Raw genomic sequence first — 7,729 nt, forward strand, 5'->3', positions numbered from 1 at the left:
GAGAGTGTTCCCATTACCATGTCCATCAAACACTATCCCCTCTTAGATGTGTGTTCTCTTCAGCTGATTGATTCCCAAAGACCTTAGATGTTTTCTTAGCTTATATAGAAGCAGTCAGTCAGAGTGGCTTTGGGCAGACCAGAACTTCAACTATTTCTTAGTTTTGTCTTTCTGTGGCCTGGTGTTCCTAGGAGTGAAATTCCAACCCTAGCAGGGCCTAAACTAAGGATACACTTTATGGAAACTGAAGACAAAAGGCCATTGAAAGAGTTTTCTTTTCAATCATTGACTAAGTAGACTGTGAAATACTTCACAGCAACCCCAGGGAGAGGAATTTCCATGAAAAGTCTCAAGAGATGAAATGAAAGAGACATTCCAATAAGACAAAACTCACAGCACTGGACTCAACCTGTAACTCTTGTTTGTTGTGCCTGAAGCTCCATGCTCATAGCCCAATAAATCCTTGGGGCAGGGAGAGCAGCCGGGGCAAAGGAAAGAATTGTGAGCCCCTCTTTGGATTTGGAATGGACCATGAACATTCAGAGCTAGGTAGAGGACTACTGAACACACTGGTCAAGATAAAGAAGTAAACATTTAAGTATCACTTTCTATCTAGTCTGAGCATAAACTGAACTTAACACTATAGCCAGAATTTTTTTTTGCCTGTGGATTCCACCTTTGCTATTCCAAGTGTTTCTTATGATCACAATTCCTGATATGTTTCTGACATACAGTTCTTTTCTTCCTCTCTTCCTCCTTTACTCTCTATCTCCCCACATGGAGACCAAAAAAAAAAAAAAAAAAAAAAAACCACACATTGGAAGAGTAAGAGAAACAGCTACATGCTGACTATATTGCCCCTCCTCCAGACTGGTACAGTGCTATGCCAACAGGTCTCCCCTGAGCCTACAGTTCCTCCAGGGAGAGAGGAGAGAACCCAGTGTGGACATCCAGCACCCCCAGTGTTGTAGGTTACTTTTTAGCAGTCCCCATTCCAATTTTCCCCAGAGGAATTACAGATGAATCAGCAGGACTTGACCACTGGAAATCTGATTGAGTGGAAAAGTGTGGAGGGGCTTGCAACAACCAACAGTAAGATCTTGGAAAAATGAGCAACCAGCTACAATGCCCAAGAAGTCGTCCCATCCAGTGGTTTTATTTATCTGCAGAGCCATGACCAGGAAGCTTGGTGGGATGCAGGTCTGCCTGATCCAGGTCCTCAAAATACACAAAATGGCTAAATGCATCAAAAACAAAATCCAATGATATGCTGCCTAAAAAACACACATCAGACTGAGTGAAGAGACAGGAAAAGACATTTCAAATAAATGGTAACCAGCAAAACAAAATTCAAGAGTAGATATACTTCTATCAGACAAAAGAGGTGTTAAGCGAAAATGGTAAAAGGCAAAGAATGATAAAGGGGTTACTCCATCTAGAAAATGTAATAATTATAAATATTTGCACCCAGCATCAGAATACTTAAATATATAAACCAAAGGTAATAGAGCTAAAAGGAGAAATGAACAGCAATACAATAGTTGGGGACTTCAATACCCACTCTCAATAATGGATAGATCATCCAGACAGAAAAAAAAAATCAAAAGGAAACGGCAGATTTGAATAACACTATAGACCAAATGGACCTAAAGGACCTAAGAAACATTCTGACAACACCAGAAGACACATTCTTCTCAAAGGCACATGGAACATTTTCTAGGATAGACCATATGTTAAACTACAAAATAAGTTTTAGCAAATTCAGAAAGACTGAAATCATACCAAGTATCTTCTCTGCCCATACTGGTATGAAACTAGCATCAATAAAGGAGAGAAACTGGAAAATTCATAAATGCATGGAGATTAAATAATGTTCTCCTGAACAACCAATGGATCAAAGAAGAAATTAAAAATAACTTGGAACAAATGAAAATGGAAACGCAATATACTAGAACCTATGGGATGCAACAAAGCAGTTCTAAGAGGGAAGTTCATAACAGCATATGCTTACGTTAAGAAACAAGAAATTAGTTCAAATAAACAACCTACCTCTACACCATAAGGAACTAGAAACAGAATAAAAACAGCCCAAAGGTAGCAGAGGAAAGAAATATTAGAGCATAAATAAAAAATAGAAAAAAATTCAAGATTATCTTTTCATAAAACCGTTTTGTTAAAACTGACAAACTTTTAACAAAACTAAATCAACAAAAATTACAAATGAAAAAGACATTACAACTGAATCTACAGAAATATAAAGATCATAAAAGGCAACTAAGAACAACCACATGCCAACAAACTTGAGTACCTAGAAGAAATGAAAACATTCCTAGAAACATGCAACCTACCAAGACTGAATCAGGAAGAAATAGAAAATCTGAACACACCAATTTCTAATAAGGTAATCAAATCAGCATTCAAAAATCTCCCAATGAAGAAAAGCCCAGGCCAGATGGCTTCAATGGTATAGTCTACCAAATATTTAAGCAAGAATTAATGCCAATCCTTCTCAAATCTTCCTAACAAAAATCAAATAAGACAGAAGACTATAAAACTCATTTTGCAAGGTTAGAAGTACTTTGATACCAAAATCAAAGAAGGACACTATAAGGAAAGAAAACTTCAGGCCAATGTCCCTGATGAATAAGATGCAAAAATTCTCAGTAAGCTGAATTCAGCAGCATAAGAGGATCATTCACAGGGGAACCTGGGTGGCTCAGTTGGTTAAGCATCGGCATTGGGCTCAGGTCATGATCCCAGAGTCCTGGGCTTGTACTCAGCACTGAGTCTGCTTGTCCCTCTCCTCCTGCCCCTCTCTCCTGCTTATGCATACTCTATCTCTCAATAAATATTTTTTTTAAAAAAGAGGGTCTTTCACGATGATACAGTGGGATCTATCCCTGAGTGCAATGATTGTTCAACATACACAAATCAATAAATGTGATACATCACATCAATAGAAAAAAATCATGATTATTTCAATAGATGCACAGAAAATTTTTGAGAAAATTCAACATTTGTTCATAATAACTTCCAACAAATTACGTAGAGAAGGCACATACTTCAACATAATAAAGGTCATATATGGCTATCCCTCAGTTAACATACTCAATAGTGAAAAGCTGAAAGCTATTCCTCTAAGAGCAAGAACAAAGATGCCTATTCTTACCACTCCTACTCAACGTAGCACTTGAAGTCCTACCCACTGCAGTCAGACAAAAAAATAAAAGACATCAGAAATGCAAAGGAAGAAGTAAAATTGTCTCTATTTACAGAAGATTTTATAGAGAGAAAATATATAGATTAAAATTCTAAAAAACTGTTAGATCTAATCAACGAATTCAGTAAAGTTGTAGGAAACAATTAACATTTAAAAAAATCAGTGGCATTCTCATGGATTGGAAGGACAAATATTGTTAAAATGTCCATACTCCCAAAGCAATCTACAGGTTTAATGCAATCTCTATCAAAATACCAACAGCATTTTTCACAGAACTAGAACAATCCTAAAGCTTGTATGAAACCACAGAAGACACTGAATAGCTAGTGCAATCTTGAAAAACAAAACACAAAACAGAGGTATCATGCTGGAGAGCCTTGGGAAGATGGGGAGTAGGAGAACCCTAAGCTCCCCTCATCCCGTGTTTACAACCAGATGTCACTCACATCTAAGTAAATAAACCAGAAAGTGATCCAGAGACAGAATAAACTCCACCAGTAAACGTACAGAAGTTCACTGGGGAGGTTAGGAAGGGCAAAACAGTGTCAGGAGCTGCCTGTATGAGGGAGGGAGCTGCAGCCTTGCAGAAAGGAGAGCACCAGGGAGCCCACGTGGAGAAAATGAATCCCTATAATGTCTGGTCTTGAAAACTAGAAGGGGCTAAATCCCATGACTTTGTTTGTTTGTTTGTTTTTTATTACTGCAGATTTTTTAAATTTCTTATAATCACATTTTTAACCACAATATAATTTATGTACATTATATTAGTTGCAGGTGCACAATGTAATAATTTAATGTGTATGTATTAGAAAATGATCACCACAATAACTCTAGTTCATATCCATCAGCATACAGAATTACAAAATTTTTTTCTTTTGCGATGAGAAATGTTAAGATCATTCTCTTAGTAACTTTCAAATATACGATATTATTAACTATAGTCAATATGCTGTGCCTTATATCCCCAGGAATTGTTTATTTTATTATTTTTTCTTTTATTTATTTATTTATTTATTTATTTATTTATTTATTTATATGTTTGTTTGTTTATTTATTGTACGACCGCTGGCACTTGGAGCCTGGGGCTTTAAAAGTCAACTGACTCAGCATTGGGAGGGTGAGTGCCAGCCAGGCTCCTGGCTTAAAGAAACAACGGCCCAATGAGAGGCAACATAGATGCAACAGCTTACATAACAGGAGAGAAGTCTGTTTATACTGATTTTGGAGCATGTCGGCTGACTTCTCAGGGAGCAAAGAAGCTGGCAAGTGACATTTTCCTCCCCTCCGCCTGCCCCAAGATAAACACAGAACCAGGTATAGGAGGCAGCACTGTACAGACCCTTGCTACCTGACCTGCTAGAAGAGAGCCCAGCCCATGAGTTCTCCTGAGGACTCCAAGCCTGCTGGCCTTGGCCCTGGGCTCAGCACAAATTTTCTTAATGCCATGTATGCTCCTGGCCACTGTACTTCAGGTGATCTGGCCTATGATTAGTGGCTCTGCACAAATCTTGCTAAAGCCCACACACCCTATTCAGCCACTGCATGCAGAGACGTTGTATACCCCAGGTTCCAAACTTCTCCACACTTCTCACACAGACACCATACCCAGCTACTGCATGAACAGATGCTATAGGTCCCTGGCCACTTCAGTTGCTGTGTGGTTTGCTTCCAGAAGCCACTGGGCTGTGGAGGATAGGGCCAGGACAGGTGGCTCAGTGCAAATTTTGCTAACACCACCACTCAGCACAAACCCTTCTGTAGTCATGGCCCCTCAAAGCCAGCCTGCCTGAGTCTCACTAACATCACAGAGAGCAAGCACAGCCCACAAAAGGCAAGGAGCCAGTGCAGATATCTGGACTGAAAAGAAAAGCAACTCAGACACAATAGCAGGATGCAAGCAACACACATAGGAGACTCCCCTGAAGAGCCAGGTTCTGGTGAACAGGGGACACTGCCCTGAAGGTCACTATAGGGCCTCTTTTTCATGGGTCTTCTGCTTTCAAGAGAAGCCTTTCCTAACACAGAAGTAGACACAAAGAGGCAGACAAAATGAGGAGACAGAAAAATATGTCCCAAATGAAAGAACAGGACAAAATCGCAACAGGAGATACAAGTGAAAGGAGAAATAAGTAATATGCCTGATACAGAATTTAAAGTAATGCCCATAAAAATACCCATAGGACTTCAGAAAAAGGTGGAGAGCATCAATGAGATCTTTGACAAAAAGATAAATAACATCAGAGATGAAGAACTAAAAAAATACAATAAATAGTAGGCTACAGGAAGCACAGTGCTAAAGAAATAATTTTAAAGGTTGCAAGAGAAAAGAAAACAATTACATACAAAGGAAACCCCATAAGGCTATCAGGTGATTTTTCAGCAGAAATTTTATAGATCAGAAGAAAGTAGCATGATGTATTTAAAGTACTGGAAGGGAAAAACTGCAACCAAGAATATTTTATCCAGCAAGGTAATCTTTCAGGATAGGAGAGAGTAAGAGTTTCCCAGAAAAACAAAAGTGTAAATTATGACCACAAAATTATGACCACTAAGCCAGCCCTACATGTTAAGGGTGGCTCTGAGTGGAAAATAAAACCATAAATAAGACTAAGAAAAACAAAAAGCACAAAAATAAAAAAAATAAATTTAAGCAAATCTGTAAAAATCAGTCAAGAGAAGCATAGAACAAAAAGGATGTGAATAAAGGAGGAGAAAGGAGCAAAGAATGAGTTCAAAATTAATCAACCAACCAAAAAAAAAAAAATTAAGCAACCATCAGCTTAATACAGACTGCTATCGGCAGAAGATGTTCCATATAAACTGGATGGTAACCATAAATCAAAAATCACTAATACATATAATAGTAATAAACCTAACTGAAGAGGTAAAAGATCTGCCCTCTAAAAACTATAAAACACTGATGAAAGAAATTGAAGATGGCACAAAGAAATGGAAAGATACTCCCTTCTCATTGATTGGAAAAACAAATATTCATAAAATGTCTGTACTACCCAGAGCAATCTACACATTTAATGTAATCCCTATCAAAACACCACAGTATTTTTTTCAGAACTAGAACAAACAATCCTAAAATTCATATGGAACCACAAAAGACACTGACTAGCCAAAGCAATCTTGAAAAGGAAAAGCAAAGCTGGTGGTATCACAATTCTAGACTTCAAGTTATATTACAAGCTGTAGTAATTAAAACAGTATGGTACCGGCACAAAAATACACATAGATCAATGTAACAGAATATAAAATCCAGAAATAAACCCACAATTCCATGGTCAATTAATCAACAAAGCAGGAGAGAATGTGCAATGGGAAAAAGTCTCTTCAACGAATGTTGTTGGGAAAACCAGACAGGTACATGTAAAAGGATGAAACTGATCCACTTTCTTACACTATATACAAAAATAAACTCAAAATGGATAAAAGTCCTAAATGTGAGACTTCAAACCATTAAAAAAGTCCTAGAATAGAACACAGGCAGTACTTTCTATGACATGGACAGTAGCAACATTTTTCTAGATGGGTCTCCTAAAGCAAGAGAAATAAAAGCAAAATTAAACGATTGGGACTACACCAAAATAAAAAGATTCCACACGACAAAGAAAATAATCAACAAACTAAAAGACAACCTACAGAATGGGAAAAGATATTTGCAAATGACATATCCAATAAAGGGTTAGTATTCAGAATAAAAAACTGGTAACAACTCAATACCCAAAAAACAAATAATCCTATTTAAAAATAGGCAGAAGACATGAATAGACATTTCTCCAAAGAGGACATACAGATGGCCAATAGACACTATTGAAAAGATGCTCGGGCAGTCATTATCAAAACTACAAAGAAATGTCACCTCACCTCTGTCAGAATGGCTAAAATCAACACAAGAAACAAAAGTTTTTGTCAAGGATGTGGAATAAAAGGAAACCTCTTACACTGTTGATGGGAATGAAAACTGGTGCAGCCACTGTGGTAAACAATATGAAGGTTCCTCAAAGTTAAAAGTTGAACTACCCTAGGACCCAGTAATCACACTACTAGATATTTACCCCCAAAATACAAAAAACATTAATTGAAGGGGATACATGCACTCCTATATTTATTGCAGCATCATTTACAACAGCCAAATTATAATAGCAGCCCATGTCCACTGATAGATGAATGCATAAAGAAGATATGGTACATGTGCATATAAATATATAATGGAATATTATTCAGCCATTGCAATGTCATTGATGGATCTAGAGAGTATAATGCTAAGTGAAATAAGTCAGTCAGAGATAACAAATACCATATGATTTCACTCATATATGGAATTTAAGAAACAAAACAAACGAACAAAGAAAAAAAAAGAGGCAAACCAAGAATCACACTCTTAATTGTAGAGAACTGATGATTACCAGAGGGAAGGTGGGTGAGGGAATGGGTGAAATAAGTGACAGGGATTGAAGAGTACACTTATTACGGTAAGTGCTAAGTAATGTATAGAATTGT

The sequence above is a fragment of the Canis lupus genome, chromosome 15, assembly GCF_011100685.1.
Source record: "Canis lupus familiaris isolate Mischka breed German Shepherd chromosome 15, alternate assembly UU_Cfam_GSD_1.0, whole genome shotgun sequence".
Lineage (NCBI taxonomy): Eukaryota > Metazoa > Chordata > Mammalia > Carnivora > Canidae > Canis > Canis lupus.